Below are 22254 nucleotides of genomic sequence, written 5' to 3'. Positions count from 1 at the left end.
ATTTAAAAAGGCCTGGGAAAGAGAGGTGGGGAACATCCAGCATCTGACAATGAAAAGAGTACGGAAAATAGAAATAGATTAGACTGTGGTCGCAAACATGTCTTGTTGTTGTTGTTTAGTCAGTAAGTCCTGTCCAACTCTTTGTGACGCCATGGACTACAGCACACCAGGCTCCTCTGTCTCAACCATCTCCCAGAGTTTGCTCTAACTCATGTCCATCGAGTCGGGGATGCTATCCAACCATCTCATCCTCTGTCGCCCCTCGAGGCTAATATCTTTCCTGATTTTTTTCTGTTTTCTTTTTCTTGAATAATTTTATTATTGGAATATAATTGCTTTACAATGTTGTACTAGTTGCTACATATATATATATATATATATATATATATATATATCCCCTTCTTCTTGAGCCTCCCTCCCACCCCACCCTGAACTTTTCCTAATTTTAAAATCCCAAAGAAAGACTTTTTTGAATTTGCTTAATCTGAGAAAATTTTGGAAATGCATGAAGTTTGGCAGCAATTCCAGAATAATCTCATTTTACTGATTCTGGTAGATAGTTGAGCACTGGCTCAGTAGTTGAGGAGCACGGGCTTAGTTGCTCCACAGCATGTGGGATCTTCCTGGACCAGGGATCGAACCTGGGTCTCCTGCATCGGCTGATGGATTCTTTACCACTGAACCACCAGGGAAACCCCTTAACTGCCTCTTTAAAGCTGCTTTCTGCAAACACAGTCTCATTCTGAAATTGTCGGGGTTAGAAGTCCAACGTATGAAGTTTGGGTCATAACACCTGTGACCATCTCGGGTGGGTGGCGGAGCCAGCTGGCACCCTAAACCAGTACTGCCCATCTCCATTGCAAGAGAGGTCCAGGTGGCCACTGCTGACCTCTGCCCTCAGGTCTCTCCCTTTCATCCTCTCCATGGTGACACATGCCTTACGCTCCTAGAGCCTAGAAGTGAACTGACTGCTCATTTATCCTGGGTGGACTCAGCCTATCTGAATCATCTCAGGGCCACTCCTATTTCTTTCCTTGCTCATCGGTCCCTTGAACTTAAAGACGTTAAGTAAGCTAAGAGTTCAAAGCCACGGTGTATACAGTAACGTGTGGGGTGTGGGAGGCAGACAGGGAACCTCCCTGCAACGTCACAATCTCCGTGGTCCTCCGGGTGAACCAAGGCATGGCTAGGATGGAAAATGCAGGCCAGAGGGAGCCTTTCCCTGGGAGAACTGTGCTCCTAGAGAGACATCCTGTTGATTCTGAGTCATTTCTGAGACAGTGTGTTAGCTCATATTTTTTGGGGAATTTGCTAATGACACGGTATCTCTATTAAATAGGTCTATAGAAAGGTAAAAATAGGTTGAACATCTTCTAAATAGCTCTGGCTCCCGGAAAAGTGGTCAAAGAGCAATCAGTTCATTTTAAGGCAAAATAAAACTACTCTTCATCACCCCAGCCACCCTGGTAATTCCTCCCAGGACAAACAAGACATCCCCCCACTAAAGAAAAGGCAAACGCTGTTCTTGCCTGGATGGCTTCAGAAATATGCTTGGATGAGAGAGTTCCAACTTTTCCGGGACTGATTCTTACAGAGACTAACCCTTGTGGTTTTTTGGTAGGAGGTAATTTCTGAGCTGGTTATGATTTGAAGGCGCTGGCCCACAGCTCAACTCTGCTTAAATTGGAACAAGATGTCACCAGTGGTCTTGCTTCCACAGTAGACACTTGAAAATAGACTCTCGTGGGACAGACGGGGTCAGGCCATTCCATGGGACTCTTGTTAGTTTCCATGACTAGAAACGACACCCGTCTCCTGTCACTGCGTTTCAAGTGCCTTGTACCGTGGAGGAAGTGTGAGTTGTTGTGGGTGTTTTTCTTTTTCTTTTCTTTTTTTTTTTTTAAGCCAGGAAGGCAAAGGCAAAGAATCTTTCATAAAAACAAGTGACAAATTTCACTCAACTTTCTGACACATAAAAGGAAAAAATTAGTTTCTGCTTTGAAGCTAACCAGAAACAAATGGGACGGGTTCTCCGAAGGAAAAGCTGGAGTTTGGTTATGATACATCTCCTCCCAGAAATCTAGGAAATTATACATACTGCACCCTCTGTTTATAAGAATATGAATAACATGATTGTGTGCACAGGGTCAAGTGCAGTTCAGATGAGAATTTACTGCTTCGAAGTAGCAGCAGCATAAAAGGCTGGCAGAGCTGCTGTTAACCCCTTCTTCACACGATCCAAATATCTTTCTCTTACGGGACACAGATGGAAAGCTCCTTGAAGCCAGGAAATATGTCTTCAGTGTCTTTGAATGACCCCTCTCCGCATCCAGCATGGGACATGGGAGTCCCATGCTGTAGATATTCCAGGGAATGAGTGACTCCCGTTTGATCAAGGAGAGAAGCTGTGTTTGCTTTTTACTTGGAGAAACTGGAGTGGTTTTACTAGAGCTGCATTTTTCTGAGGCCCCTGTGGGCTGAGCAATTGAGGGCCATAAGAATCATGAACTTATATATGTGCGTGTGTGTGTGTGCATGCTAAGTTGCTTCAGTTGTGTCTGACTCTTTGCGACCCTCTGGACTGTAGCCCACCAGGCTCCTCTGTCCGTGGGGATTCTCCAGGCAAGAATACTGGAGTGGGTTGCCATGTCTTCCTCCAGGGGATCTTCTCGACCCAGGGATCGAACTCATGTTTCTTACGTCTCCTGCATGGCAGGCAGGTTCTTTACCACTAGCGCCACCTGGGAAACATATATATGCATATGTAAGTATATAGAGCTGGCTTCCTTGATAGCTCAGTTGGTAAAGAATCTGCCTGCCATGCAGGAGAAATTTTCCATGACAATTTAGTCCAGGAAATCCATTATAGTTTCCTGTGCAGTACAGTAGGACATTGCTGTCTATCCATTAGATTTTTTAAATTAATTTTTATTAGAGTATGGTTGCTTTACAATGTTGTGTTAGTTTCTGCTATGCCCTCTCTTTTGGATTTCCTTCCCATTTGGGTCACGACAGAGCCCGGAGTAGCGCTCCCTGAGCTCTGCCTGTGGTCTTGGTTATCTATTTGATACATGGTATCAGGAGTGTATATATGTCGACCTCAATCGCCCAACTCATCCCACTCTCCTTCTCCCCCCTTGGTGTGGTTATCCATTCTAGACGTGATAGTTTACATTTACGAACCCCAAACTAAAAAAAAGTAATAATAATGTTTTTATTTTTATAACTATTTTTTGAAACATATGTATGTGTGTAACTGAGCCATCCTGTTGCACGGCAGAAATTAACACAGCGTTGTAAATCAGCTGTGTGTGTGTGCTTAGTCTCTCACTGGTGTCTGACTCTGCGACCCACCAGGCTGTCCGTGGAATTTTCCAGGCAAGAATACTGGAGCGGGTTGCCATTTCCTTCTCCAGGGGATCTTTCTGATCCAAGGATCAAACCCGTGTTTCCTGTGTCTCCTGCATTGCAGGCAGATTCTTTACGCGCTGAGCCATTGGGGGAAGCCCCTAAATCAACTATACTTCAATTAAAAAAAAGAAAAGAACCATGAGCTTGCTCTAAGTCCAGCCACCCCCTTCCATGTCTCCCAGTGGGATAGCGTACGAGCACCCACCACAGCATCCGCACCACCGTGCCCGCTGTGTGCCCGGCTCTGCACGAAGGCTTCCCAGGCCTCCTTCCCACCCACCCTCCCACCCACCCAAACATGGGCACGGCGTTCATTTTGGAGACGAGGAAGGAGGGGCCCAGACTAGTGAGGCAGCTGGCCTGAGATGGCAGAGTAGGAGCCACGACCGGGAGAGCGCACACTCAGGCTGGTCTGCGTCCAAAGGCCACCTCACCGTGCCTCCCTCTGAGACCCTCCCAAAGGGATGGACCTCTGATCCTAAAGCCAAGAGGTCTGAGACATCATGTGGTCACAGCCAGAGAGCCTGGGAATGGAATCAAGCCAGCAGAGGGGCGGTGGGGCTTTGGGGTAAGTCCCAGCCTGTGACCCACGCCGTCACTTCCCTGGAGAGCTCTGTCTGTTTCAAACAAGAGCATCCGGGGCAGCCCCAGCAGCAGAGCCATCCAAACCCCCCCGGGGCGTTAGAAGATGTGGGCGGGAGGTAGACGCTGAAGGTGAGGGGGTGGCCGCTGCACCCAGAGCCGCCCCAGGGTGGGGAGGACAGGGTGGGGAGGAGGTGCTGGAGTCCAGCCCTGGCCCTGCCCTTGGGCCTCGGTGGGAGGAGGGCGGGGTCAGCTAGGGAGGACTGTTTACTGGCACCCTGGGCCTTTAAACAGCTCCAGATGATGGCGCACTTCTTTCTCCCCTAGTTTGAGGCCCCTCTGAGTCACCAGGCCAGTCCGGCCACCTGCAGTCCCCAGGCTAGGGTGGGGAGGGGACACAGGGGCCAGTGGAATGAGCTTGCCTCTGGAATCAGAGGACTCCAGCTGTGGTTTGCACAAGCTATGGGCAGATTACTTAGCAGCTCTGTGTCCTCCTGGGGGGTAAATCCTGCCCACCTTCCAGAACTCAAACCAAAGAGGTCCAAGGAACAGAGGTGTTGAGAGCCACACCTGTCACCTAAGAAACCCTCGCTGAGCGTTAGCTCCTCTTCTAAACTCACACGCCCTCCGCCCCCTAGTTAGGGGACTGCTTCGGGTGTGACCCGCTTGGGAGGCGGGGGACACCTGCCTTCGGACTGGAGAGCTAGAGGGGAGGCGGAAGTGTTTCCTGTCCTTCTCTGCCTGTGTTTTTAATGAGGACATTTGAGGACACGTGTGCTGAGTCGCTCAGTCATGTCCAACTCTTTGTGACCCCATGGACTGTAGCCCGTCAGTCTCCTCTGTCCATGGGATTCTCCAGACAAGAATACTGGAGTGGGTTGCCATTTCCTTCTCCAGGGGATCTTCCTAATCCAGGGATCAAACCTGCGTCTCCTGCACTGCAGGAACATTCTTTACCATCTGACCCACCAGGGAAGTCAACTGTACTTCAAATTTTTAAAAATGAGTAGATGATAGCCCATGTGGTGAGCTTGTACTGGTCCACTTGGCTAAGCTGGAACGACATTCCTCAGGACCCCCTTTCCTGCAGGGTCCTGGGCTAGGACAGACCCCAGGAGACACTTATGTGGGGTCAGGAAGGCGGGAGAGGAGCTGCAGCTGTATTTGTGTCCAGACGTCCATCCGTACAGGGCCAGCAGGGAGCCACCTGTGGCTGCAGGAACGTGGCCCCACCTTGCGGGGAGGAGGACTTTGTCCCCACCAGCCTCCCTCCTTCAGCCTCTCTGGCTCCTGGACCAGGGGAGTGGGCATCTCTCTGATGAAGGAGGCCAGCCTCCTGACGGCACCCCCAGAGGCAGGGCTGTGAGGGGCCAGCCTGGGCTCTGCTCAGCCTTCTGCACTCCCAGCAGACCCCACTGCACGCCCACCTTTCCTTCCCATCTGCCCGCCCTGGGACTCTGGCCGTGAGTACACTGTGAGTCCAGCTCCCGCTGGCTGCTTGTGGAGCGGACCCCTCGTTCTGTGTCACTCCCATGGTTCTCCACCTCTTGTTGAAAATCGACAGGTGACTAGTCACAGAAGGCCGGGAAAATGGTCCACGCTGGAGGAAAAGGAAGAGCAGTGTCGTGAGATGGCAGAGTCGCTGCGAGGAACATGGGAAATAAGATGAGAGGCCAGGAGAAGATGAGACTAGAAAAGGAGGAGTTGGCCAGGCCACGGGAGGGACTCCAGTGCCATGCAGGAAATTTGGCCAGTATGAGAAACAAGGAGGGAGGCTTCTCCTCGAGTGATAAACGGGCTTTGGTCAGTTTCTGTAGTCCACCCTACGTGTTGGTCTCTGAATAATGTTCCTTGTGACACATCTTCTTTAGCACATGCTACTTGCTTTAAGGAATGCTGTTTTCTACTGTCAGATCACAAGACTTAGGGATCGTATTCTGTGGGGCTAGGGTGGGTCACGACGTCTAATAGATAAACCGGGGATTTCAGGGGCTTTACAGCACAAAGGATTCTTCTCTTTCACATCACGCTGGTCAGATGGCTTTCCTTGGTGGCTCCTTATCATGCAGTATCTCAGGATTCCGGAACCCTTTGGTCTGGTGATGCTGCAATCTTCAATGTGTGGTCTGCGAGATGGCCAAAAGAGAGAATAAGATTGTGGATAGCCTTGCTGGGGACGGGGGTGGAGCAGATGGGTCATTGGCTGGGCGTGAACTTCCAAAACATGGGCCGGGGGAGGAAATAAGATGGGACCTGCTCAACGGGTAGCATTGTATCTGTTGTCCTTATCAGCTTGGGAGATTTTATTTACGGCTCCATCCCAGTAACAGAGTAACTATGTTAGTGCATAGTTGGGATTTGTGAGCTTTTTTCCATTACCCAGTTTAGATTTTCTATTCTTATTTCCGTGCCTCTGTATATTCATAGAAAAAAAATAAATTAACTCCAGTGTTCACATCACAACTGAATGCTATTATTTGAGCCTTTAAAATGACTCCTTTTATGTAGATGGCCTAGCCCTCTCTTTTTTTAAAAAAAGTTATTTATTATTTTTAGGCTGTGCTGGGTCTTCATTGCTGCATGGACTTTCTCTTGTTGCAGCGATCAGAGCCTGCTTTTCATTGTGGTGCACAGACTCTAGGGCACCCGGGCTTTCGTAGTTTCGATATACAGAATCAGATCCTCTCGGACCAGGGATCGAACATGTGTACCCTGCATTGGCTGACAGATTCTTAACCACCGGACCACCAGGGAGGTACTGAGCTGACCCTCCCTTCATAAACAACCTTTTTATGGGAACGCATAGGGAAGGGACGCTCTCTAGAACATGTTTCCTTTCTTTTCATGTTCCTTTCATGTTCATCTCTGGAAGGAACACCTGGGTACTGGGGTGGTTCGGGTTAGAGAAGATCAGCTAACAAAAGTGTAGAGTGAATGATTTTGATGATTATGGAAATAAGGAGAAAATAAGCTACCAGGATCCAAGAACATAGTCATCCCTTCTGCTCACAGGCACAGGCAGGGATATCGCTGGTGTTTGGATTGACACGTTTGAATGTGTTTCCCTGTAGACACAGGGTTACAAATGGTGATGAGGTGTACCCCCAAGAGAACCACCAGTCTTAAACTTTTCAGGCATGTGATGGAGAAAGTAAGTGAAATCAAACCATTTATAACACTGATTGTTGCAACTGCTGCATGACAACTTCCAGACAAAGGACTTACACTGTTGAAAAGGGTCCTATTCTTTCTGATATTCAAGTAGTCCCAACTGACAGATTGTCATGGCATGATGTCTTTAAGGCCAGAATGATCAAGCACTGGGAAAGCTAGAAGATACCACACAAAATACCATACTGTTCTAAATTTCCTGTAGAGAATTAAATTTTCCTGTCACATGCTCAGTGTGATGGCTAATTTTATGTGTCAACTTGGCTAGGCCATGGTACCTGGATATTAGGTCAGCACTAGGCTCAGATGTCACTGTGAAGGTGTTTTTCGGATGAGTTCACCATTTAAACCAGTAAACTCTGAATAAAGCGGATCTCTCTCCACTGTGTGGGTGGGCCTTGTCCAATCAGTTGAAGGCCTTAAGAGAAAGGGACTGGTCCCCCGAGAAAGAAGGAATTCTGCCTCTAGATGCCTTCAGACTCAAGCTGCCACATCAGCTCTTCCATGGGTCTCCAGCTTGCTGCCCTGCCCTGCAAATATCAGACTTAGCAGCCCACGTAGTTGTATGAGCCAATTCTTTAAAATAAATCTCTCTGTGTGTATGCCCTATGGGTTCTGTTTCTCTGCAGAACACTGACTAATAGAGAGATACTTTCCAAGCAAAGGAAAACAGATAGTATTTACTAATTTGCATCTAAAATATTTGGAATTGCACATCCACAGAATGTTCTCTGAGAGATATTGACCCAGTTGATGAAGGAATCTGATGCTTCTTGTTGATTCATCTGTGGTCATCTTCAGACTTCTAATTTCTGTAAGTCCTTTACAGGGTGTCCCACTTCTGCATTCTCTGCTTGAGGGCAGAGAGCCCAAATGCTCTTAGGCAGGAGAACTGATAATCCAGTGGTAAAGCCAAGACCATTCACTCTTAAATCTATGAGGAGGATTGTTCACACTTTGTGCAAACTCTTTTTTCAACTCTGATAAGGGATTACAGTCAGGTTAGGTACGCATGAGATCCATCCCCAGAAACAAAGGAAATTAGCACTAACTACTATTAAATAGCATTTGGCACACAAGCCAATGGAAGAAATGAACATTTAAAATATGATGGAGACTGCCTCTGACCTACCCTTCTTGGTCCAGACTTGGCTGGCGTTCTGACACTCTGTGTGATGTTCCATGGATGGAAAACGGTTGGGTATTTGAACAAGAAGGCTCATGCAAAGAACAAAATGTCAGCTTTATGAAGGTGATTTGTATTGCATGAGATACTAGTTCCTAAATAACGTGGCAGAAGGAAAGAGATCCTGTCAAAGAACTCAGGCTGTTTAGGGAGCGGAGCTGGTGACAAGTCTCAAAGCATTCACCTCTGTCAAAGGAACTGACATGAAACAGAAGTGAGAAGCCGTGAAGAAATACATGAAACAGAGGCTAATTTCCAGATGTCCTATCTAAGATACATCATGAGACGCATCTCATTCTTTTCTGTATTATGTTAGAAGACAGTGAGTTGGAAAAGAGTAAAAAAGAAAAGGATGATTAAAAAGGTGGCGGAGGGGTAGGGAAGAAGGGCCAAGTTAGGAGTTAACATTGTTAAATCGTTCTACAACCCTCTTTTTCTTTCCTTCTTTTGGAACCTGGGAAAGTGGTGTGCATCTCCCAGGTTAAAATGACCTGTCAGAAACCTCATAATGTCAGAAATTTGAGTCATATATTCTCCGTGTTAAGAACACAAGTGACAGAGAATGCAGCTGCATCCAGGAGTGATAGTAGAGGAGTGAATGCAGACAGCAGTATCAGCATGGATTTAAAATCAAGATTTTTCTTTCGGAAGGCACAGTTGAGATCAGAGGGGAAACAGAAAGGGAATTAGCACATACAGAGAAACTATGATGAGTTAAAAACAGAGGGAGTCAGGTCTCCCTGGTTCCACGTAACCTGGCTGTGTGGGATCCCCGCTGAACAACAGTCTACTCTCTGCCTTTCTAAAGACAATGATAACTATTTTCATTTACATGCTTACAAGGCCATCCTAAAAGAAATTAACCCTGAATATTCATTGGCAGGACTGATGCTAAAGCTAAAACTTCAATACTTTGGCCACCTGATGCGAAGAGCCAACTCATTGGAAAAGACCCTTGTGCTGGGAAAGATTGAGGGCAACAGAGGATGAGGTGGTTGGATGGCATCACCGACTCAATGGACATGAATTTGAGCAAGGTCTGGGAGATGGTGAAGGACAGGGAAGCCTGGCGTGCTGCAATCCATGGGGTTGCAGAGTTAGATGCGACTGAGCTACTGAACGACAGCAACGAGGCAGTGTTCCCCCTCTGAACATTTAGCGCACCGCCTGGTTTGCTGCAGACTCTCCACATGCAGCTAAGACATCAAACGATTTTCTCAAGAGATGTTCTAAAATTAACATGAATATTGTGCCTTAGGATCCTGTTAGATTGTCAGAACTGAGTTCTGGGCATCTTCTTCTCAGTATTGGGTCTTTCTTTTTGATTGTGTGTCCTTGTGCAAATGAAAAATCTTCCCAGGTCTCCATTTCCTCCTCTGTAGGGTTGACTAGATGGTCCTTCCATTCTTTCTGACATTAAAAACTCTGTGATTCTATGAAACTGATTTCTAAGTACCCAAAACTTGAACTGCATAAACCTTAGTTTACAATTCAATCAAATTCAACCATGAATTTGACTTTCATGCATTGGAGAAGGAAATGGCAACCCACTCCAGTGTTCTTGCCTAGAGAATCCCAGGGACAGCGGAGCCTGGTGGGCTGCCGTCTATGGGGTTGCACAGAGTCAGACTCGACTGAAGCGACTTAGTAGTAGTAGTAGTAAGTACCCAGTATTTGCAAGGCACCACATTAGCTGCTGGAGGTATGAGTCTGGGAGTATGAAGGCCTGCTTTTACATCAGGAGCAGACCTGCAGGAAGGGTGGAAGTAAATACCAGAACGTTACAGAACTCTTTTTTTAATACTTTGAATTTATTTATTTGCAAGCCTATCTATCCATAACATACCAGAGGCATCAGGCTAATTTTTTTTTTCAAACTTTAAAGTTTTTATTTTATATTGGGCTATAGCTGATTACAGGACTTCCCTTGTGGCTCAGATGGTAAAGAATCCACCTGCAATGTGGGAGATCTGGGTTCAATCCCTGGGTTGGGAGGATCCCCTGGAGAAGGCAACGGCTACCCACTCCAGTGTTCTGGCCTGGAGAATTCCATAGACAGAGAAGCCTGGTGGACTACAGTCCGTGGGGTCACAAAGAGTGGGACTCAACTGAGTGACTAAGCAGCATAGAGGATTAATAAACTTGTGGTAGTTTCAGGTGAACAGCGAAGGGACTTAACCATACATATACATGTATCCATTCTCCCCCCAAACCCCGCTTCCATCCAGGGCGGCACACAACACTGGGCAGAGTTCCATGTGCTATCCGGTAGGTCCTGGTGGGTTATCCATTTTAAATATAGCACTGTGTACATGACCATTCCAAACTCCCTAACTATTCTTCCCCTCGGCAACCACAAATTTGATCTCTAAGCCTGCGAATTTCTTTCCATTTTGTAAGTAAGTTCATTTGTATCGTTTCCAGAACTCTTGAGGGAAGCCTTATATCCTTCTTCTATAATGGTGACGGGTTTTAGAACTGGGGAAGCAGTGGTATGTTGAAAGGAAAGTAGCATGGAGACTCAAAGGGTAGAGAATTCACACATCCCCAGAGATGGAGGAGAACTTCCCCGAGCAAGGAGGCTCAGAGAGCTTTTGGAAAAGATAGAGCATGTCTTTTTAAAATTATTATTAATTTTTATTGGACTACAGTTGCTTCTAGCATGTCTTGAGCAGGATTGCAGGGTATGTAGGGAGAACCAGGGACCATCAAATGGAAACGGTGAGTGGGGGCCATCTGCAGCCGGCGTTGAATGCAGAACACGGACGGCACTACAAGGACTTCCAGTGTTTCTGAGGGAGGTGCTGGAGGAGGTTTCGTGACAGAGAAATCGGAAAACAGAGACGAGAGATGGAGGAGCAGGAACTCAGGAGGCAGACGGTGGCGAGGCTGCTGGGAGCAGAGCTTCCTTCTCTTTGGCCGTGGCCACTAGGGCATGCGTGGACATGGCAGATGGAGAACCAGTGTGGATGTGAATAGTCTTTGGTACCCAGACTCAGCGCTTCTGAGGCTGCCTGCCAGGGTTCCACCAGGTCCCCTGCCCCGGGAGCAGCTTTCCAAGTCTGCACTGGACATAGCAGCCCACATTTGGGGAATTCAGCTTTCCCCCAACCGATCCCCCATTGCTGTATTTTTGGGCTGTTCCACAGCAGTTTGGTTCCTGTCTGGATGAAATAGCTCTGAAGGGAGTGACTGTAGGTGATCCTTTTCCCCCCATAAGGACACATTACATCACAACGCAACATTAGAAACAGGAGAACCAGGGGTCCCTCTGGCTTTGCTTGTTGACTTAGTTGCTTTTTTTCCCTTTTTTTAAATGTTGTCTTTTTATATATTAGGGCTTCCTTGGTGGTTCAGATGGTAACGAATCCACATGCAACGCAGGAGACCAGGGTTTGATCCCTGGGTTGGGAAGATTTCCTGGAGAAAGGGTTGGCTACACCCACTCCAGCATTCTTGCCTGGACAATCCCGTGGACAGAGGGGCCTACCAGGCTACAGTCCATGGGGCCGCAAAGAGTCAGACATGACTGAGAGACTAACACTCACTCACGTTCTAATTCATGTATTTTTGGCTGTGCTGGGTCTTCGTTGCTGGGCGGGCTTTCTCTAGTTGCAGTGAGCAGGGCCTACTCCCTAGCTGCGGAGTGCAGGCTTCTCCTTGCAGTGGCTTCTTTTGCTGCGGAGCACGGGCTCTAGGCATGCAGGCTCAGTAGTTGCAGCTCCTGGGCTCGAGAGCACAGGTTCAGGAGTTGTGGCGCATGGGCTTAGCTGCTCCACAGCATGGGGATCGAACCCAGGTCTCCTGCAGTGGCAGGTAGATTCTTTACCACTGAGCCACCAGGGAAGCGCTTGACTTAATGGTTTTTTTAAAAAAAATTTTGGCTAGCCTAGCTGGCAAAACAAATGAGGTTGAAATCTATATTTTTAGCTATTCATCCTAATCATACTAATTGTGTGATCATTGTTATTCTCTTGGGCTTCCCTGGTGGCTCAGACGGTAAAGAATCTGCCAGTAATGTGGGAGACCCGGGTTATTCTATTAGGAAGACGATCCTCTAAGGCATTCCAATTCGTGTTTTCTTTACTTGTTTTTAACCTACCTGCTCATCTCTTTGGATTGTTTGCTTAAGCAACTCCTAGTACTTGGTGTGCCTGCTTGAAGGGGCAGCCCCGAAGTTTCATACAAGGGCGGAGGATAACAACCCTTGATAAAGGGGCTGAGGACTTGGATTGTGTCTCTGGGATGCTTCTCTGGGCATGGCCTCTGCTGTCCTCCCATCACTCCCCGAGCCCCGCTCCCTTCTGACTGCATCTGCATAACTGACCGCTCCTCCATCTAATCTTATTTCAGGCCATAACAGGGCTTTTCTCATTTTGCTCCTTTCTTCCTCAGGACTTTTGCTCTCTCATCTTTGGCAAAACTTCTGTGCATTCATTTGTGTGTTCTTTTGTTGTTTTAGTGAACATAATCTATTTCTATGAGGTTTGGTGTATCCCACTGTGATTTTTTTAAAAAATTGGAATGTAATTGCTTTACAATGCTGTGTTAGTTTCTAACTAACATGTGACTACAATCACGTGAACCAGCTCTACCTGCACATACATCCCCTCCGTCTGGGGCCTCCCACCCCCTCCCCAACCCCACCCTCTGGGTCCTCACAGAGCACCAAGCTGAGATCCCTGTGCTAGAGGTCCAGCTCTTTGAAATCCCATGGACTGTAGGCTACTAGGCTCTTTTGACCATGGGATTTGAGTTGTCATATCCTTCTCCAGGGGATCTTCCTGACTCGGGGTTTGAACCCATGTCTCCTGAGTCTCCTGCATTGGCAGGCAGGTTCTTTACCAGGCCACCTGGGAAGCTCCCTGCTTCCCCTATCTAGCTAGCTATCCAGCTATCTATCTAGCTTTCTGTCCCAGCAGCTTCCCACTGTCTTACACATGGTCGTGTATATATGTCAACGCTACTCTCTCAATTTGTCCCACCCTCTCCTGCATTTGTGTTTTTACTAGATGGTTTCTATAGGAATCTTTCTTTTCTGTGCTTCCCCCCCCCCCACTTTTATCTTCATTTATACAGTCTTGCCCTTTACAGACTAAACAATGGCTTATTCATTCTCCAGTTTTAGATGTTTGGATCTCTTGATACACATGTCAGAACAGATGTTTTCATGCAAGTGTGACTGTCAAAGGTAATTCAGCTTTGTTGGCAACCCTTATTTTAATGAAGTCTGGATTTTTTTTCTGCTCTCACTCTTTCCCACTTGCGGCCTTTTACTCATTTGGAAATATAATATTCACTCTATGGCAGAATTATAGGTTATCCCCCTGTGGTTGGTGTCTTTGCTTCTAAAGCTGACTTTCTAAGTTCTCAGTATGTTTGAATGTGATGTTTCTACAGTGGGTGGGAAAGCTTAGTTTCTGGTAGTTAGTCTTCTAAACAGTTGCCCTAGAAATGATAAACCCAAAGTTTCAGTACAGTTAACATATTGCTTTATCTGGTGGATAACTCAAATACTCACACAAATCACAATGTGAACCTTATGCTCAACAGAGAAAAAATTCTGATGCACCAAAGGGGAAAAACCCAAGCAAAGATAAAAGGCAGACCAAAAGCCTCTTCAAAGCAGGGCATTTGTGCAAAGTTGCTAAATTACATATTTCGGGCCCCAAAAATGTTTGTGAAAAGTGCCCTGAAATTATTAGACCACAATATTCCTTTTGAGTCTGAAAAACATTTTGAGATCCTGTGACACGGAGCACAGAGGCTGGGCTTGCTGAGAAAGGAGACATGGTTGGGCGTGCTGGTGACAGGCGGAGCGACACAGGAGTGACGGAGCTGAGGCTGCGTCCGTGGGCGTGGTGGGGACCAGGGGGTGCCAGAGTGAACGGGACGGGGGTTTCGGCCAGAGAAAGGAGATGGAGACCATTGTATGCTTCAAGGGAATTCCAAGATTTTGCATGGGACTGTGGGGGGTGTGGGAAAGAGAGGGGAAGGTGGGCAGGGGGCCCGTGAGGTTAGGAGGCTGCCAGGTGGTCTCCATGGATGTTAACCTCACCCAGCAAGCTAGCAGCTCAGGATGGAGAGCAGAACCATGAACCAGAAGACTGTCTCTTCTCACGACCCTCTACATTGAGATGTTGACCCAACATCCGTGCAACACTCGTTCAGAGTTCATCTGCCTTAAGTACAATCATAGGCTCAACCCTGCTTACAAAAATATATTGGACATGGATCTGGAGCGTGAGTGCTTACTGCCTGCTTGGAGGAGGGGCATGTTCCACTTGTGAACTGAGAGTCTCACAGCTGGCCTAAAGGAGCCAGCCACAACTCTCTGTTAGCACTTCTTCTGATTTTTTTTCCAACTTTAAAATTACAGCAAACAATTAAAAATTAAAAATACCCCGTGGGCCAATGATTTGTGGCCTCTGATTTAAACAGTTAGAACTATAGGCACGTTGGGTTCTTCTGGTTCTGCCCCTAATGGGCTAGTGATCTTAAACAACACACCCAACTTCTCTGGACTCCACTGACCTTGTCTATAATGGAGCAATAAGCTGTACAGGATGGACTCTAGAGTCTTTCCCAGTTCTACAATTCTATGATTTCCATGTCTCAAGTGAAAGTGAAGTTGCTCAGTCGTGTCCAATTCTTTGCGACCTCATGGACTGTAGCCCACCAGGCTCCTCCGTCCATGGGATTTTCCAGGCAAGAATACTGGAGTGGGTTGCCATTTCCTTTTCTAGGGGATCTTCCGGACCCAGGGATCAAACCCAGGTCTCCAGGATTGCAGGCAGAGTCTACCGTCTGAGCCACCAGGGAAGAATCTAAATGGACTCTTCCCATGTCTAAATGGACTTCTAACCAATTTCCATCTGCAAAGAAGGGGAGGAAGCACAGGGACCGTATCTCTCATGCTCCTTCTTCTGAAGTGCGTGGTGTCAACAGAGGGCTGCTGACTCTGGGGGAATTCATTATGGCAACCAATGTTAGCTAACTGGACCCTAAGACAGGCTCAGGTTTGGGGGCTACCATGATGACCTTTTGTTTCCCTTACTCTCTCCCATGCTGTGGTCAATAAGGGAGGCATGGTGGTGTCATGGGATTGTGTAGACAGATGGATGCTGGAATCTCAGATCTATTTCTTTTAAAAAACAAACAAACAGCAACTTTCATTTATTGATTTATTTGGCTGCGCTGGGTCTTAGCTGTGGCAGGGGGATCTTCAATCTTCATTCCAGCATGCGGACTCTTCAGCTGTAGCATGTAGGATCTTTAGTTGAGGCACGTGAACTCTTAGTTGTTCACTTAGTGGCTCATGTGGGATCTAGTTCCCCGACCAGGGGTCGAACCAGGGCCCTCTACATTGGGAGTCGTAGCCACTGGACCACCAGGGAGGTCCCTCAGATCTGTTTCTAAATGACAGCTGTGATTGGGAAAGTCATTTCCCCAGAGTACCTGATGTCACCAGCTGTTGAGCTAGAAAAGACAATGTCCCTCCAGTTAGAGCTTGTAGACTTCCCTGTGCCCCAGGAAAGCATCTTAATTCTTGTATGCATGTCTATTTGTTTTTCTGTGTTGCCTGGAGGGCTACGGAGTTTAGCAGAAACCAGAGTACCTGGACCAAATGCATTCAATTCTCTTAAGAATTGCTTTGACTAAGTCATAATTGAATGCCCCAGCCTCAGCTCCGTTTTTTTCCCTCCCCTTCAAAATGACTGTTCAAGGCCTGATTCAGATTGGCGGCTCAGTCTTTCGTACATGACAAGATAAAGGGGGAGCCCCTGTGAAGTGGGCTGGAGGGCTCACTGTGGATCACCCCTGGGGTCCTCACCGAGCTTTGGCTTTGCTGGACGAGGCGTGCGTGCAAAGGCAAGAGCTGAACTGTTATGACCAATAGAGAGGATGTTTGGAGGCTGTGGGCAAGGAGGTGGGCACTGAGGGTATGGGAGGAGATGGAAACTTAGCTGAAGGGGCACCAGAGAAGAGTCCAGGGGACAGATGAGGCCAGTGAGAGCTAGCCCGAAGCCGGATGAGACGCTGCCCTGGGCTCGGTAGTGTAATCCCTCCCTTCAGCTCCTTGAAAAACCTTCAGGAAAATCAACATCACTTGCTAATGATGTTTTTTTGCTACTTTTTTTTTTTTAATTTGGCCACATTGGATCTTAGTTGCAGCATGCAGGATCTAGTTCCCTGACCAGGGATCGAACCCAGGCCCCCTGCATTGGGAGTGCAGAGTCTTAACCACTGGACCACCAGAGAAGTCTCTGATTTTTGCTACTTTTTTGATGTGAGGCATCAATTTCAAGCTGTGTGGGGTGAGCAGAGGCCACCTAAACAGTCCAGCCACCCATGGGTTACACTGATAGAAGGTTCCCCATAATATTTTCTCACCAAATATTATCATCAGGAAATAGCACTTCTTGCCAAATAAAAGTGTATGCTTCCTGCTGTGGAATGAGAACTATATGACCCATTGAATATTTTGTTTATTTGTTCAGCTTTGGCTAAACAAGGTTAAAACAAGATTTAGTGCTCAATTGTGTAATATCACTCATTCCTGGTACATTCCTTTTTCTCTCTCTTTAATTTCTGACCCTTGTTTCCTATGTTTATTTTCACTGTTTATCTTGAATGTTTTAAAGACAACTCAGATTAGTGTTTTTGACCCCTCAGATCATTGGTAGAAGCCAAGAAGGGTCTAGACCACAGCCATCCACTAGAACCTCCTGTGATGATGAAAATGTTCTCCATCTGTGCTGAACGCTTTGGGTGCCCACTAGCTACATGTGGCTGTTGAACATTTGAAATGTGGCTAATGTGACTGAAAAACTGAATTTTAAATTTTATTTAATTACCGTAAGTTTAATTAGCTACCTGGCTGGTAGCTGACCTGTTGCACAGTGTAGATCTGTTTATGAATTAACAAAGACTTCTGAACATCTGAAAAGGGGTCCTTCTTAAGTTTAAGTGTTCTTTTTTAAAATAAGATTGATATACTTAGAAAAATCTTTTTGTGTAATAAGGAAAAAATATTGTGTTGCGCTTATACAATGTGGAATTATAAGGAGGTTTAAACCCAATTTACTTAAAAAATAACAAAATTAACCAGTACTTTTTCTTTACCGGAGCTTTATTAGTTCCACTATCAATTTACACCTAAACTTTTACTAAATGACTGAAAATATGCTTGTCTAACCATCAGAGCTAGCTGATAATTCTTATTTTAAATAGGTAGTTTGTAGGAGACAACTTAAAAAAATAAATTTTAGTTCTATTTCTTGACCTGGGTGGTGTTTACACAAGTGTTCTCTTTATAACTATTTGTTTAAAAGTTTTTACATACTTTATGTGCTTTCCTGTATCTGTTAATTTTCACAGTAAAATACAAAAAAAATTGAAGCTTATTCTTTTTCATGTCAAAAGTCATCATATGATGAAGCTGTAAAAGAGTCCATTTTGTAGACTGATTAAGAAAAAATCATGGGGAATCTAGAAATAAACCCAAGAACAAATGGGGATTTATTATATAATAAAAGTGGCATCTCAAGTCAGTGGAGGGGAAACATGAATTGCATAAGAGGTAGTTGTTGTTGTTTAGTTGTTGAGTCGTGTCCAACTCTTTGTGACCCCATGGACTGTAGTCCACTAGGCTCCTCTGTCCATGAGGTTTCCCAGGCAAGAATACTGGAGTGGGTTGCCATTTCCTTCTCCAGGGGCTCTTCCTAACCCAGGGATTGAACCCAGGTCTCCTGCTCGGCAGGCAGATTCTTTACCACTGAGCCACCAGGGAAGCTGACATAAGAATTCCATCACTCCAACGGCAGCTGAGAGGCTGGGCTGCCTGGTGCTTCTGGGTGGCAGTTCGGCCCCAGGGATGACACGATGCATTTGAATTCATATTTACTGGACTCAAACAGTGCCATTTGAATTGACATTTTTTCCAATGGAGTTTTAAAAATAAATGTGTTGGGTGTCCTGTTTAGCTAGTCAAGATCAAGTTGTGTCATTTACATTCCAAAAATTTAAGAGCAGACTTTGCTGGCACATTTCCCCCAAGAAGTCTCTATCACTTTCATGTTGCATGAAAGTTGAAAAAAGTAAAAATCTCAAAAGGTCGTCAAGCTGGAGTGGGACATCAAGTGAAAGTGACTTTGCTGTTGTTGAGCAGCTCAGTCGTGTCCGACTCTGCGACCTCATGGACTGCAGCATGCCAGGCCTCCCTGTCCTTTACCACCTCCTGGAGCTTGCTCAAAAAGTGACTAGAGAAACCTAAACTTAAAAACTCACTTCTGGGGCTTCACTGAGAGCTCAGTGGTGAAGAGTCCACCTGCCAAGGCAGGAGACACGGGTTTGATCCCTGGTTCAGGAAGATCCCTCATGCCGAGAACAACTGAGTCCATGGGCCACAACTACCGAGCCTGTGCTCTAGGGTCCAGGAACCACAACCGTGAGCCCAAGTGCCCGAGGGCCCGTGCTCAGCAACCAGAGAAGCCCCCGCATTGCCAAGAAGAGGAGCCCCTACTCTCTGCAACTAGAAAAAGCCCAGGCAGCAATGAAGAGCCAGCACAGCTGAAAATAAAGAAATAATTATGAAATAACACACTTCTGGAAAGAAGCTTATTAATCTTAGGAAATTTTTACACCTTTGACCTGCAGATTTTAATTTCTTTTACTTCATTTTAGTCTTAGTCTGTTGAGATCCTTCCCTTGTCACATCCAAATTAATTCTAGGTGAATTTTGCCCAGGAGAAAACAATGTAAAAAAAATAGAAAACACCAGTCAAGATTAAAAAATAATCTTTGAGTGGAAAAGAGCTTTCTATAAATTTGACTCTAAACTTAAGAAAATCTCTTTGTAGCGCAAATTTTGTAAACAAAGTAAAAGCACAAACTTATCTACAACGTTAATGATAATTGACAGTCTGATTTCCAGAAAATACAAAGGGCTCTTTCAAATGAGCTTTTAAAATATTAATATCAAAATGAGGGAACTTCCCAGGTGGTCCAGTGGCTACAACTCCGAGCTTCCAACGCAGTGGGGCTGGGTTCAATCCCTGATCCGGAGACTAGATCCCACAGGCTGCAACTAGGAGTTTGCATGCCACACATGAGACCCAGTGAAAATACATAAATATTTTAAAATAATATTAATACAAAAATGAGCAAATTGTCTAAATAGGCCATTCTCATGAAAGAAATACAAATGGCCAATAAATAAAAGCCAACGAATATTTATCAAGTATTTAAGAAATTTATTATGAAAGACAGTTCGTTATTTTTAAGGAAGAATACTTTCAATTGGCCTGCAGAATTATATTAATGTATACTATTTCCTTCTAAATTTGAAACTTACTATGTGTACCACTAGCAGAATCTTGGGCAAATATTTTCTGTAAACTTGACCTTTACCAATTAGAATGGCTTTTTTAAAAAAGACAGTAATAAGTGCTTGTAAGAATGCAGAACAATTGGAATTTTCACTCATTGCTGGTGGCGGTGCTAATGGTACAGGCACTCTGAAAAAAAGTTTGAGTGTTTTATAAAGTTAAGCATATACTCACTGTGTTGCTGTTGTTCAGTTGTTAAGTCATGGCCAACTCTTTGCGACCACATGGACTGCAGCACGCTAGGCCTCCCTGTCCACTGTCTCCTGGAGATCCAGGTCCATTGAATCGGTGATGCTATGTATTCATCTCATCCTCTGCTGCCCTCTTCTCCTTTTGTCTTCCATCTTTCCCAGCACTGGGGGCTTTTCCAATGAGTTGGCTCTTTGTGTCAACTGGCCAAAGTATTGGAGCTTCAGTTTCAGCATCACTCCTTCCAATGAATATTCAGGGTTGATTTTATTTAGGATGGACTGGTTGGATCTCCTTGCAGTCCAAGGGACTCTCAAGAGTCTTCTCCATCACTGTAGTTCGAAACCATCAGTTCTTTGGTGCTCAGCCTTCTTCTTCTAGTCCATCTCTCACATTCGTATGTGCTACTGGAAAAACCATAGCTTTGACTATACAGACCTTTGTTGGCAAAGTAACGTCTTTGCTTTTTAATACACTGTCTACGTTTGTTAATAGCTTTTCTTTCAAGAAGCAAGTGTCTTTTATTTATTTATTTATTTATTTATTTTTTTATAAATTTATTTATTTTAGTTGGGGGCCAATCACTTCACAACATTGCAATAGTTTTTGCCATACATTGACATGAATCAGCCATGGGTTTACATGTGTTCCCCCTCCTGGACCCCCCACCCACCTCCCTCCCCATCCCATCCTTCTGGATCATCCCATTGCCCTGGCCCTGAGCCCTTGTCTCATGCATCGAACATGGAATGGTGTTCTGTTTCACATATGATAATATACATGTTTCAATGCTATTCTCCCAGAACGTCCCACCCTCACCTTCTCCCTCAGAGTCCATAAAATTGTTCCATGCATCTGTGTCTCTTATTCTGTCTCGCATATAGGGTTATCGTTACCATCTTTCAAATTCCATGTATATGCATTAGTATACTGTATTGTTGTTTTTCTTTCTGGCTCACTTCACTCTGTATAATGGGCTCCAGTTTCATCCATCTCAGTAGAACCGATTCAAATGTATTTTTTTTAATGGCTGAGTAATATTCCATTGTGTATATGTACCACAGCTTCCTTATCCATTCGTCTGCTGATGGACATCTAGGTTGCTTCCATGTCCTGGCTATTGTAAACAGTGCTGCGACGAACATTGGGCAAGTGTCTTTTAATTTCACAGCTGCAGTCAATGTCTGCAGTGATTTTGTAGCCCAAGAAAATAAAATATGTCACTGCTTTCCTTTTTCCCCCCATCTATTTGCCATGAAGTGATAGGACTGGATGCCCTGATCTTAGTTTTTTGAAAGTTGAATTTTAAGCCAGCTTTTTCACTCTCCTCTTTCACTCTCATCAAGAGGCTCTTTAGTTCCTCTTCACTTTCTACCATTTGAGTGGTATCATCTCCGTATCCGAGGTTGTTGATATTTCTCCTGGCAATCCAGTAATCCCACTCCAAGGTACTGACCCAAGAGAACTGGAAACATTTGTTCACATAAAAACTTGTCCATGAATGCTCCAAACTGGAAACAACCCAAATGTCCTTTGACTGGTGAATGGATAAAACAACCGTGGTACATCCAAATACTGGAATACTACTCAGAATGGAATAATAGGGAGAAAATTACTGGTTCATGTAACAACATGGATGAATGTCAAATGCCTCTTGCTAAGTGAAAGAAGCCAGAATCAAAAGACTACATTTTATGTGGTTCTAATTATATGACATGCTGGAAAATGCAAAAATTACAGGAACAGATCAGTGGTTGCTGGGAGATGAATGGGCAGGATGGGGTCCTCAACTGGGAGTTGAAGGGGCAGTTTGAGAAGTTCTTCTGGGGAGGAGAGAACTGTATCCTGAGGTCTGCATCTTGATAAGGGGGAGGCCTGACTTCATGCATTTGTTCCACTTACAGGAGTGTACGCCAGAAATAGTGAATCTCCACATCAACTAACAAGGTGAGTAAAAAGCTAATGTGTTTCTAAATTAAATGTTGGATCTAAAGTAAAATGACATCTTTTTGTTCATTTTTTGACTTAGATTTGATTACCCAGACACTTTTTTGAGGGTGAAATAAACTTCTTCTAGGTTGATGTATAACATACGTATAAACATGCACAAGTTGTAAACACACAGCTTGATTATGCATGTCAGAACTCTCATGGTTTAACTAACCACCACCCAGATCAAGAGAAAGAGCATCACCAGAGGCCCCTCCTCTACCCTCTTCCTCTTTTCCAGAAGGAACCAATATTCTGACTTCTAGCACCATAGATTAGTTTCGCTTGCTTTTGAACTTCATGTAAACAAAATCATACTGTATTGAATATTGCACT

The 22254-nt window shown here is 45.3% G+C and overlaps 1 long non-coding RNA gene and 1 other non-coding gene across 2 annotated transcripts in view; one reads left to right on the top strand and one right to left on the bottom strand.

The window, feature by feature from the left end:
- LOC145518785 (uncharacterized) overlaps nucleotides 1-22254 on the top strand; it is a 113325-nt gene that overhangs the window by 56676 nt on the left and 34395 nt on the right. Inside the window, exon 3 of the long non-coding RNA XR_014063290.1 lies at nucleotides 21834-21876. This is a non-coding gene — a long non-coding RNA (uncharacterized LOC145518785). The remainder of the gene's footprint in view (nucleotides 1-21833; nucleotides 21877-22254) is intronic.
- On the bottom strand, nucleotides 16540-16612 carry TRNAG-CCC (transfer RNA glycine (anticodon CCC)). The gene has a single exon. It is a non-coding gene; the product is annotated as a tRNA-Gly (tRNA).

This window comes from Giraffa tippelskirchi, chromosome 8, assembly GCF_054371585.1.
Source record: "Giraffa tippelskirchi isolate mGirTip1 chromosome 8, T2T-mGirTip1v1.2.pri, whole genome shotgun sequence".
In the NCBI taxonomy this organism is placed as follows: Eukaryota; Metazoa; Chordata; class Mammalia; order Artiodactyla; family Giraffidae; genus Giraffa; species Giraffa tippelskirchi.
Note: the sequence above shows the minus strand (reverse complement) of the source record. Positions and strands in the feature narration are given on the sequence as shown.